The sequence below is a fragment of the Dermacentor albipictus genome, chromosome 2, assembly GCF_038994185.2.
Source record: "Dermacentor albipictus isolate Rhodes 1998 colony chromosome 2, USDA_Dalb.pri_finalv2, whole genome shotgun sequence".
In the NCBI taxonomy this organism is placed as follows: Eukaryota; Metazoa; Arthropoda; class Arachnida; order Ixodida; family Ixodidae; genus Dermacentor; species Dermacentor albipictus.
In genome coordinates, this window is record NC_091822.1 from 3467833 (window position 1) to 3481155 (window position 13323).

Genomic DNA, 13323 nt, shown 5'->3' on the forward strand with positions numbered 1-13323 from the left:
GACAGACAGACAGACAGACAGACAGACAGACAGACAGACAGACAGACAGACAGACAGACAGACAGACAGACAGACAGACAGACAGACAGACAGACAGACAGACAGACAGACAGACAGACAGACAGACAGACAGACAGACAGACAGACAGACAGACAGACAGACAGACAGACAGACAGACAGACAGACAGACAGACAGACAGACAGACAGACAGACAGACAGACAGACAGACAGACAGACAGACAGACAGACAGACAGACAGACAGACAGACAGACAGACAGACAGACAGACAGACAGACAGACAGACAGACAGACAGACAGACAGACAGACAGACAGACAGACAGACAGACAGACAGACAGACAGACAGACAGACAGACAGACAGACAGACAGACAGACAGACAGACAGACAGACAGACAGACAGACAGACAGACAGACAGACAGACAGACAGACAGACAGACAGACAGACAGACAGACAGACAGACAGACAGACAGACAGACAGACAGACAGACAGACAGACAGACAGACAGACAGACAGACAGACAGACAGACAGACAGACAGACAGACAGACAGACAGACAGACAGACAGACAGACAGACAGACAGACAGACAGACAGACAGACAGACAGACAGACAGACAGACAGACAGACAGACAGACAGACAGACAGACAGACAGACAGACAGACAGACAGACAGACAGACAGACAGACAGACAGACAGACAGACAGACAGACAGACAGACAGACAGACAGACAGACAGACAGACAGACAGACAGACAGACAGACAGACAGACAGACAGACAGACAGACAGACAGACAGACAGACAGACAGACAGACAGACAGACAGACAGACAGACAGACAGACAGACAGACAGACAGACAGACAGACAGACAGACAGACAGACAGACAGACAGACAGACAGACAGACAGACAGACAGACAGACAGACAGACAGACAGACAGACAGACAGACAGACAGACAGACAGACAGACAGACAGACAGACAGACAGACAGACAGACAGACAGACAGACAGACAGACAGACAGACAGACAGACAGACAGACAGACAGACAGACAGACAGACAGACAGACAGACAGACAGACAGACAGACAGACAGACAGACAGACAGACAGACAGACAGACAGACGGACGGACGGACGGACGGACGGACGGACGGACGGACGGACGGAGGGACGGAGGGACGGACGGAGGGACGGACGGACGGACGGACGGACAGACAGATCTCTTCCTTATGTAATGTAATCAAAGGTTGACTCACGCACGCACTTCCATCATTATAGATATGACATGCCTATATCTTGTGTGCCTGTACAATATCGCGCATTCATCTAAATCTGCCGTGCCGTTACAATCTTCATAATGTAGGAAAAAGATTAGAAGGCGATCCACCGGTTAACTACCTTTTATGTTACATTAGTCTCTGATTGATACACCGCCTCGTTTGTCCTACGTAGAACTGGCCACAAATAAAGCGAACATCATAAACCACACCCATAGGACAGTCAGTAAAACTGTTGCCCTTATCGTGCTTCACAGGGCAAATATGTGTTCTTTTTCAGCCTTTTACCTGCTCCTTTTCCCTCTGCACGGCAGCACATATCTTACCTAGCTTATTGGGAGCAATGAAAGAAACATTAACATCATATCTACTTGCCACTTTTTAAGCCTCTGCGATACTGAGTGAATGTACGGAATAGCCGCTATTCTTTTTTTGCTATTACTGCTTTTTGTAATCACGCCATCACCCTCAAAACCGGCTTCTTTAGGTGTTCAGCCACCGTGGCCACTGTTACGCTAGAATAACCTGCTTCTAATAGGCGCCGAACCTGTGCATTAAAACTGGCGCTCGGTATAGATATCGAATACCTGTACTACTCCTTGCCGCATGACGAGTTGCTAATTTCCGTAAATGAGTGTAGTAAAGAACAAGTGCAAGAGTCGGCTTTCATTGACAGATGCGGTGTTTGCATGAGAGATTGTCTAGAAATCATCTCAATGTGCTTAAAGTCGACGCTGATTGGATGGAGCGATGGCGTGTTTCAGCAGGAATCAGGCATTTGTATTGACTCAAAAGTTGCCCCTATTCCTAGCGATATTTACATGAGTAAGTTTGACAGCTGCTTAGGAAGTACATTATTTATTTTATTCATACATACTGCAGCCCCTTTATCGGGCTATTGCAGGAGGGGGTTAGACAAAAAGAAGTCATGCAAAAAAACAAGTCAAGAGTAACATATTAAAAATTCACAAGAAATAAAGCGGATGACACAAATGAAACTCAATATAACAGCAACACTGAGAGTCAGTACAAAAACGAGAATGAGTCAATACGCTGTAACAGCAAGACAATACATAAAATCAGGTGTCGTTAACTTTTAACCGGAAATCGTTAAATGGCAGTGACCTAATTGCTCTGGGAATTAAGTTCCAGAATTCAATAGTACGTGGGAAACAGCTGTACTTGAATTTACTACATCTAGCAAAGTAAGGCTTAATATTAAGGCTATGGTGACTCCTACTTGACCGAGGAATGTCTGAAGGAATATATATGGGATGTGAGACACGATAAAAAACAATTGACGATGCCATGCAGAAACTTCAGTGACTCAATGTGACGGCGTATGGCTAAAGGGGTTAGGTTCAAAGTAGATAAGGCACGAGATGGTGAAAAATAGTGATCATAGCGACGATGTATGAACCTAATAGATTTTCGTGGTATGCTCTCAATGGAGTTAATGCCACACTTCTTATGAGGGTTCCAGACAGGAGAAGCATATTCTAGGATTGGGCGAATTAAAGTTTTATACATTAGTAAGGTAGTTTCCTTTGGATAATTGTTGAAATTGCGCCTCAAATATCCAAGCTTCCCTATTGCTTTAGTGCAAATGAAATTGATGTGTTTTGACCAGGACATGTTAGTGGTATATTTGACGCCAAGATACTTGTATTCCGAGACCCTGTGCAAGGTTAAGTCGTTGAAAGTGCAATTTATCAATGAAGGAGAGGCATTATTAGCAAATGGCATTATCACAGTTTTAGTAAAATTTATTTTCATTTGCCAAGTGTTGCACCAGGTACAGAAGCTGACAAACGAGGAATTTAGTTCAGGCTGATCTTCTGGTGCTGTGTTAATCACACGATAAAAAACACAGTCGTCCGCATAAAGGCGTATGTGTGAAGTGATGTTTCAAGGAAAGTAAATAATGTATAGTAGAAATACTAAAGAACCAAGAACCGAGCCTTGGGGTACCATACGACACGTCAACAGAAGAATTAGTTGAATTATAACACAAATTGTGAACGATGAGAAAGGAAACTGGCAATCCAGCTAACCAATTGGGAATTTTTCAAGATTATGTTAAGCTTTATTAACAGATTAGAATGTAGTACAGTATCGAAAGCCTTGGAAAAATCTATAGATATAGCGTCGACCTGGGGGGCAGGTGCCGATATCAAGGGTGAAGAGAATGTCGTGTGAGAATTCAACTAGTTGTGTTAAGGTGTTGAAACCTTTCCTAAAACCGTGCTGAAAGTTATAAAGCATGTTACTAGATTCCAGAAATGCCATTATATGTTTGTGAATTATGTGCTCCAGCATCTTACATGACTATGATGTTAATAAAATAGGTATATAATTAAGGAGGTAAGGTAGGGTAAACCTCCAAAAAATCGAATTTCCAATTTTGGCCAAGAAAAATCGAGTTCACTATGAAAAATAAACCTGCGGAAGCGCGGCCTCGAGCGCCCACTCAAAATGGTTTAAATGCCGCGCCAAAATGTGCCGCGCGCTCTGGTGTTTAAAAATGGCGGACGGAGTTCGGAGGCCGGTTTGTTTATCGTTGTCTTTCGCAATTTCCTTCATTATGGCGCGGTTTTTTTTTTGCTTGGGTATGTGTGGCAAATAAATGTTGTACATTAAAAGATCATATTGTATTAAAAATATTTACTTTGATAGCAGATGTTCCGCTAGTGGTGCTCTTGTAGCGTGTTTCGTGTTTGTTATTGTTGGCATCATTACGGTTGCGGTCGTGTCTGTTTCGTGTTTCAAACGTATTGCTTGCCCATAAGATGGCATGATCGTCCAGCCAATGGAGCAGAAAGAGAACTTTCAAAGGTAAACGGTTCACTAACAAGAAGGGCAGTGAGAAACCGGCACGACGAAGCGCAAGCTTCACAAAACTTGGGGAGAGGATCAGTTGTGATTCCTTTGATGTAGACGGGGCAAGTACGACTGGCTACCGTCTAATCGACTTCGCTCTTCTCCGCAGTTTCTTGCAAGATGTTGCTGTTTGTAAAAAGTGCAACAAGGGTGCAACAATACTGGAAGAAGCTATTAACAGGCGAAGCGGTTTGGCATCCTCCATAAATTTCACCTCCAGCGAGTGCGATGCTCTCAGTGTGCTTGAGACATCAAGGCGCATTGCTGGCAACGTCTTTGAAGCAAATCAAAGGTTCGTTTATGCCCTTCGCACCTGCAGCAGAGGTTTGGCATCTGGTCGCATCATGTGTGCTGTGCTCAATCTACCGCCACCGCCAGCAAAGTTTGCATCGTACAACGCGAGGCTTCTTTGTGCATCTACGACCGCTGTGAGTAATAGTATGGCAAAAGCTGCCAAAGAACTTAATAAAGAGGCCTTCGCCTCTGATGGAGAGCTGAAAACTGCGGTCACAATGGATGGGACGTGGATGAAGCGGGGTGATTCTTCACTACATGGCGTCGTAGCAGCGATATCGGCCGACACTGGAAAAGTGCTCGACTTTGAAGTAGAGTCCAAGTTTTGCCACATGTGTGCCCACAATCTTCACACAGATGACAACTTGAATGAATGTAAAGTTACCTACGATGGGCCATCTGGTGGAATGGAATCTGCTGGAGCAGTAAAAATCTTTGGGCGCTCTATTGAAAAGCACCAACTAATGTACACAAGTTACATTGGTGATGGAGACAGTAAGGCGTACATTTCGGTAAGAGACTCGCAGCCATACGAGAAGACCATGAAAAACATGAATGTGTAGGACATGTCTAGAAGCGAATGGGCACAAGGCTCAGGAACATCAAGAAGAATGAGAAGGGGAAAAAGCTTGCCGGTGGTCTACCACTTTCCGGGAAAGGGCACCTCACAGAAAAGGACATTGACTCCCTTGAGGTTTACTATGGCAAAGCTATTCGGGGAAATACAGACAGTCTGGATAATATGAGACGAGCGGTGTGGGCAATATACTTTCATAAGTTATCCACAGATACCAAGCCCCACCATGGACTCTGCCCAAAGGGACCCTCTTCATTTATTTATTTATTTATTATTACCCTCAGGGCTTACAAGAAGCATTATAGAGGGGAGGGGCATTAGAATATCAGTACATATAAAATATATACAAGGAGAAGTGAAGAACAGTTATACCGCAAATAATATACAGCAACAAATACAATAGCGCAACAATAAAGCAACAATAATAACAATAAAGCAACAAACAAGCAAATAAGCAACAATAAAGCACAAAAGTAACAAGGCAAAAATAAACACTTAAAAATCAAGTAACAAGAATATCAAAAACGAAAACATGGAATAATAGCAATAGGTGACAACGTGATAGTGACGCAGTTTTGAAGTAGGCTTATAATTCGTTTGACAGTGCTCTGCGAAAACGGTCTGTATCAGTGATAGCAACTAGTGACGCAGGCAGGTGGTTCCACTCAAGACACGTTCTCGGCCAGAATGACTGTGTGTAGGTGACTGTGCGCTGCGCAGGTACATGAACTTTGAAGCGATGATCGATACGTGCGGAGACATAAGATGCTGGTGTAATGTATCGGGACTTGAGCTCATGGTTATGATAGTAAATTTTATGAAAGAGCGAAAGACGAGATAATTTTCTTCGGGAATAGAGAAGGGGAATGCCAAGAGCAAGTTTCATGTTAGTAACGCTAGAAGTACGGTGATAATTGTTAAGAATGAAACGGACCGATCGATTTTGGACACTTTCAAGGATATTTATTAGAGTAGCATGCCCAGGGTCCCATATCGAGCATGCGTATTCGAGGTTAGGCCTGACATAAGTGACGTAGAGTTGTTGTTTTAGTTTCGGTGGAGCTAAAGAAAAGTTACGTCTGAGATAGCCTAGCATGCGGTTGGCTTTCGACGTGATGTATTCGATGTGTCTTTTCCATGAAAGATTGTTAGCAATATACACACCGAGATATTTGTAAAAAAGTACTGGGTCAAGGGGAGTATCATTAAGTATGTAGGCGGGGCAGGCTGACTGGTTACGGGAAATTCTCATTGTTTTGCATTTAGAAGTGTTTAGTTCCATTAGCCAAAGCTTGCACCATGCTGCAGTGTTACTGAGATCATCCTGGAGTGTTAAAGTATCGTTAGTGCTTTCAATCTTGCGGTATATAACACAGTCGTCAGCAAATAGACAAATGGAACTTGAAATTTGGTTAGGAAGATCATTGATATAAATTAAGAAAAGTAAGGGTGCCAAAACAGAGCCTTGAGGTACCCCTGAACCGACCGGAACTTCAGGAGAATCATTATCATTAATGCTTACATATTGTGTACGGTTAGAAAGAAACTCTCGAATCCAGTTGAAGACCAGGGGATCAATATTTAGCTGGCCGAGTTTTAGTAGGAGTAAGTGGTGGTTAACTCTGTCGAAGGCTTTTGCAAAATCTAAAAATATACAGTCTACTATAAAGCCAGCGTCTAGGAAAGTATGGAGATCGCTACAAAATGTTAATAACTGCGTTTCACATGAGAAGGACTTACGGAACCCATGTTGACTGTTATGAAAAAACTGGTTTGATTCCAAAAAGTTGACAAGATGAGAGAAAATTATATGTTCAAATATTTTACACGGTACTGATGTCAAGGAAATAGGTCTGTAGTTGTATGGGTTATGGGTGTCGCCTGACTTGTGAAGTGGAATCACCTTTCCTTTTTTCCAGTCTCTGGGCAAAGAGCTATTGTTCAGAGATTTTGTAAAAATCAAGTTTAATATAATGGAACTATATTCGGCAGTACCTTGCAAGAATTTGGACGTAATGCTATCAATACCGCACGAAGATGATCTTTTTAGTTTGTTAATAATAGAGCGGATACCAGATGAGTCGAGTAAAATCGGTTCCATTGGAAAGAAACTAGGTGCTATGAATGGTGGAGAGCTGCCTGAATGAGTGGGGCAAAATGAATGGGTGAAAGCGATGTTCAGTGTAGACGCGCAATAACGGCTTGGGATTATCTCACCTAATTCATTAGTAAGGGTTATACCTTGACTATCGCGGTTTTTCACGACGTTCCAAAAGCGTCTCGGATTCGTTCTGAGTAATGATGGAAGCGTGGTGTTATAGAAATTAAATTTAGTTTCTTTTAAAGCATTGGAGTAGAGTTTTGCTGCGACGGCATAAGCGGACCACTTGTCAGTAGTTGACGATTGTTTTGCAGCACGGAAAAGTCTGCCTTTTTTGTTAGATAGTCGGTTAAGGTGTCTGGTGTACCACGGTGCGTTAGATGATTGATAAACCTTTCTTAAGGGAATGTATTTGTTTATTAGATGCATTGCTTTACATTTAAATGATGCCCACAATTCTTCGACTGATGCGTCAGTGTAAGATATACAAAAACTGTCGAGGAAGGAAGAAAGATTGGTGTTAATGGCGTCAAAGTTAGCTTTATTATAATCTCTGATAAGTTTAAAGCGCTTGTTCCTTTTAGCAGTTGGTACAGAGACAGAAAAATGTATCACGTCGTGATCACTGAGCCCTGGCAGGTGAGTTATTGTTGATACAATTTCAGGAGATGACGTTAGTATCAAATCTAGTAAGGATGATGTCGTAGAAGTAACACGTGTAGGAAGGCGGACTAGTTGCGATAAGCTGAAATCCAAGCATGTGGCTAGGAAGCTACTAGTTTCGGCGGAAGCAGGTTCTGCAAGCGGACATAAATGAGACCATTGGATTGATGGAAAATTAAAATCACCTAGAAGAAAAACTGGTATACCGGGAAATCTGGCTGAGATCTGGCTTAGACAATCATGAATTGCCTCGCAAAAAGAGCTGTTGGAGTTAGGCGGGCGGTAACAAATTCCAAAAAGCATTTTTCTAAAAGCAATGGTTATACAACACCACACTATTTCTAAATTACATGGAATGTTCAAAAGAGTGCATTCAAAACATTCATTCACGGCAATGAGGACACCGCCACCCGTTCTCTCAGCGCGGTCACGACGATATACGGTGAATCTTTTCTCGCACTGAAAAAGTTCACGGGTTGAAATTTTGTCAGATAGCCAAGTTTCAGTCAGCAATATTATATCAGCATCTGTATCATTAATTAAGGCGCTTAGATTGTCTCTTTTCGGGATAAGACTGCGAATATTTGTAGAAAGCACGGAAAGCACTGACGGGGTACCGCCACCCCTCGCACTGTCCTAGCTAGCAGCAGAGTAGGCACGGCCTGAGCGGGTCGCCCTCGGGGAAAGGGCATCGGTACTTGGCGAAGTGGTGTTGGAAGGTGCCTCGCAGACGGAATTCTCGGAAGCATCATAAATGTAACATTTTTTGTTTGCATATAGCCGTTTGTACCGCAGCTTAAAAGGCGTTTTTAGACCCAGGCCGAATTCCACCAGTTTTTTACGAGCATGGCGAGTTGGTGCGGAGAAATCTTCAGTAATGCTGATGCCGGTACCCCGCAAGGCAGACCGCTTAGATAATAAGAGTTCTTTTGATTTGAAGCAAGAAAATTTAACAATGAGTGGTCGATCTTGGCCTGTCACATATCTGCCTATTCTGTGCGTACGTGCTATGTCTTTAGGTGACATGTGAATGTCCAGCCTGTCACGGGCCATAGCAATAACTTTTTCTTCAGACTGGCGGGCGTTCTCATCTGAAGTGTCCGATATGCCGTGAAACAGTAGGTTGTCCCGTCGAGACCTATCTTCGGCTTCGTCAAGGCGGGCTCGTAGCTCAACCGCCTCTTGTTCCACGCGGTTTAGCGATTGACGTGTCTTAGATAGTTCTTGCTGCAGATTTGGAAGATCGTTAATCCTATTTTCTACAGTTTGCAACCGCGCGGTAATGTCGGTTACAATAGCAGAAACCGTCTCATGGGAAATCTTAAGATCCGCCATTGCCTGTGACATACTGGATTGGTTAGATTCGATCCGAATACAGCGCTCATTTGTCTCTTTGACCATCTGAATTAGTTCCGCCATGGCCTTGTCAGGCCCCGGATTTTCTTCAATGTCGCCACAAAGCAAAAGCAGCAAAGAACAGAAGGGTTTCAACAATGCTTCTGGGCACGGAAGCACAACCGCAAATCGGTCGTCTGTCTTGTAACATTTACAAGGTAGGAAAAGGTTACCACCAACCTGCACAACAAAAAAGATGCGCTGTGAGTCCTTCATTCCACTTGTGCTTCCGCGCCCACTAGCGTGGCAGCAAGCGGTGCGTGCTTTTAAACTGTCCGTTATCGCCCATGAGGATGTCGCTGACGGTGGATGGCGTTGCTCGAGGTTCGGGCAAGGAATGACGTCAGAAGGGCTGGGCGCTCTGCCCTCTAACGCACGTGAAGATTCAGTGGCGGCGCAGTTGATAGCCGGGCGTGTCGATGTCGAGCAGCAACAAGGGATTTGGACAGCAGGAGGCTTTCGATGATCCGGGCCATTGCTTGAAAGGAAGCCCAGAAGCTGCACAACAAAAAAGATGCGCTGTGAGTCCTTCATTCCACTTGTGCTTCCGCGCCCACTAGCGTGGCAGCAAGCGGTGCGTGCTTTTAAACTGTCCGTTATCGCCCATGACGATGTCGCTGACGGTGGATGGCGTTGCTCGAGGTTCGGGCAAGGAATGACGTCAGAAGGGCTGGGCGCTCTGCCCTCTAACGCACGTGAAGATTCAGTGGCGGCGCAGTTGATAGCCGGGCGTGTCGATGTCGAGCAGCAACAAGGGATTTGGACAGCAGGAGGCGTTCGATGATCCGGGCCATTGCTTGAAAGGAAGCCCAGAAGCTGCACAACAAAAAAGATGCGCTGTGAGTCCTTCATTCCACTTGTGCTTCCGCGCCCACTAGCGTGGTGTGGGTATTCCGCGCCCATGGTGTGGGTATAACCGCAGCCTTGTTGAGGGAAGCCTTGAGACCTACTCCCACAAAAGCTACCTTCCTGAGGCCGTGATGGACGTCATCAAGCCAGTGTTCAAGGCGTTGTCAGATCCAGGTCTTCTGAGTAAATGTCTTCACGGACGAACACAGAACACCAATGAGTCGCTGAACCAACTCATCTGGTGTCGTTGCGCTAAGACAACATTTGTCAGTGCTGACACCTTCAGGACAGCAGCTAACGATGCCGTAGCCTACTACAATGATGGTAACTCTGCAAGAAAAGCTGTTCTAGAGGCTCTGGGAATTGTTCCAGGTGTGTTTTGTGATGTTGCCCTCGACAGAATGGACAAAGAGCGCGTTGACAGGGCAGAATTGTATGACTCTGCCGAGAGCAAGGAAACACGACGGGTAAAAAGGAACTCTAAGAAGGGTTTTGGAGACACCTGCAAGAATGTCAGCCGTGAAATGTATTCTCCTGGGGCATCTTGAGCATGTATGAGAAGTATGCAAACATAAAGCTTCATTTTTCTGAAATTGTGTTTTTTTGCAAGTTCCTCAAATTCAATGTATCTTTTCTTAGAAAGTATTCATCGGATTTCAGTGAAACTTTGCCCACATGTACACTAGCCAGTCCTAAATATTCGAAACAAAAAAAAATTGCAGATGATATGAATGATAACACTGCAAAAAAATTACACTTCAAGACTTCGGTTACGACCCTTGTGCCTCTGTGCATGCAGCGGTATTATTTTTTTTAGGGAACAAATTCCTAAAAGAATGTGGCATGTCTTTAGTTCAACCCGCCGTGGTTGCTCAGTGGCTATGGTGTTAGGCTGCTGAGCACGAGGTCGCGGGATCGAATCCCGGCCACGGCGGCCGCATTTCGGTGGGGGCGAAATGCGAAAACACCCGTGTACTTAGATTTAGGTGCACGTTAAAGAACCCCAGGTGGTCGAAATTTCCGGAGTCCCCCACTATGGCGTGCCTCATAATCAGAGAGTGGTTTTGGTACGTAAAACCCGATAACTTAACTCTTTAGTTCAGATATAACATATGGGTATGTAGAACAACACTGCCTAATATCACCACATTACTGAGTGGTTACAGAGAAAACGTACATTGAATAATTAAACACACCTGACATTTTGGGAATGGGCCAAATGACAGGTAAACAATCTAAGCTCACAAAAAGTGTTCGATATTGCACGCAGGGGCATCTGTTGTGAGCGTACGAAATTTGATGTAAATATCTGCACTTGTTTCTAAAATAATACGTTAAATGTAACATGTACCATTTACCCTACCATACCTCCTTAAATAAGAGCTGTTTATTACCACATTTGAATAACGGATGTACTTTGACCAGCTTCCATGAGGATGGAACAATGCCTGTATTGAGCTACTTTTGAATGATGATGGTTAGGTAGCGAGCAGACCGTAATGAATAACGTACCAGAAAAGAATTGGTTATATCATCAGGACCAGTCGATTTTTTAGTGTCTAAATGTAGTATTGGGTTCAGTGCGCCATGCTCATTATCATGATATCACTAATCGGGGTTGCCACATTAGGAGGGTCAAAGGATAGAACGTCGTGGGTAGCTGATGAAAACATAGATTTAAAGTAGGCATATTAAAAGCATCAACTATTATTAGCGGAACGTTAGTTGTTTTATTATCGACGATTATAGACGCCGATGCAAACTCTGTTGGCAAGACAGAGCACCAAAATTTGCGAGGATTACTTTTTAGATTTCCTAACTGTACATTGAAAAAAACGATCTTTTGCTGATTTCGTAATTATTGCAGTTCTTCCTTTGCCCTGCGAAACTTGATAACACTACGAGGGTCTGATAAACGGTTCATGCGCCTGAGGTGTTCAACGCAGCGTGATACGTGAAGCATATCACGTGTCATCCAGGGTATTTTGAGGTTCTTTTTCTTTGTTTTAGCGGAACAAAACGTTGCATGCAGTCACTGACAATGGTTTCAAATTTGCTTACTAGTTCGTTGATGTCACCCATGTGATTAATCGTGTGCAATGCATCAAAAGAAGAAGCAAAAAATCAGTGATAGCAATATCGTCAGCGCGAGCGAAATCAGGAAATGTGCTGAAAGTCGACAGCAGCGCGAAAACAGGACAGTTAATAGTAACTGCTACAGCCTTGTGGTCCGAAATTCCATTAGCGATATCACATCCAAAACCACACTGATAAATATTTGAACCGAGAAAGACCAAGCCAAGCAGCGAGTCACCTCTTGTTGCTTCGTTAACAATTTGCTTTAGATCTAAGAACAAGGAAATGTTCAACAATTCTTGACAGATGGATGTATCTCGACCAGGAAACGTAAGTGATGGCGAATGGATACCTAGAGCGTTGAAATGGCTCATCAAAATAAGATTAGACAGTTTGAATGTTTGTATGTTCAAATAATTATTAAGGATGTGCAATACATTGACAGATGAACCTGGTGGCCGATAAAGAATGCCGATTACAATGGACTGTTTATTAGGAAAAATTTTACACCAGACTCAAGGTCTCCAACGGCTTAGACCCCTCAGGACCTCTATAAAGTTCTTCACTCACTGACTGACAGATTCGGTTTCTGCTGGCGCCTTCATAACGGAGAACTCAATGTGAGATCGAACGATAAGAGCGACCCCTCCACCTTTGCTATATGTCGATACGCTCGTATCGCCACGTAGCCTGGGCGAGTGAATTCTGTATCATGGACGCCATTGTGAAGCCACGTTTCCGCAATGCCCACAGTATCTGGGGAGCGCGAACGCACAAGAGACAAGAAGTCAGGAAATTTGTGTATAATACTTCTGGCGTTAATATTCACAATCGAGAGCTTTTCATGCCTTTGCTTAGGAGGTCAAACAGAAGGCGAAGTAAAATGTCGGGATGTGCGTTTGGGGTGCTGCCTGTGGACCTTCTCAAGGGCATCCTTATCAGCGTTCCAGACGTACCGAGATTTATCGATGAGAATGTCATTGAAGCGAAGCTTCACCTCAGTGCCATTGTTGCGATATACCTGGGACGCTTCCCAAAGCTTTTTTCGGAGTGCACAAATTTTAAAGGAGAAGTCTTCGGTCGCATGGCAGTCAGTGTCTTCAAATTTGTGTACGTTCTTCAGTATGGTAATTTTCTCGGAGTAGTCCAAAATCCTCAGAATAACAGGACGTGGACGGTC

General features: G+C 44.0%; 1 pseudogene; it reads left to right on the top strand.

The window, feature by feature from the left end:
* Positions 1-3832: 3832 nt before the first annotated feature.
* Positions 3833-10615, top strand: LOC139055302 (uncharacterized; annotated as a pseudogene).
* Positions 10616-13323: the final 2708 nt, after the last annotated feature.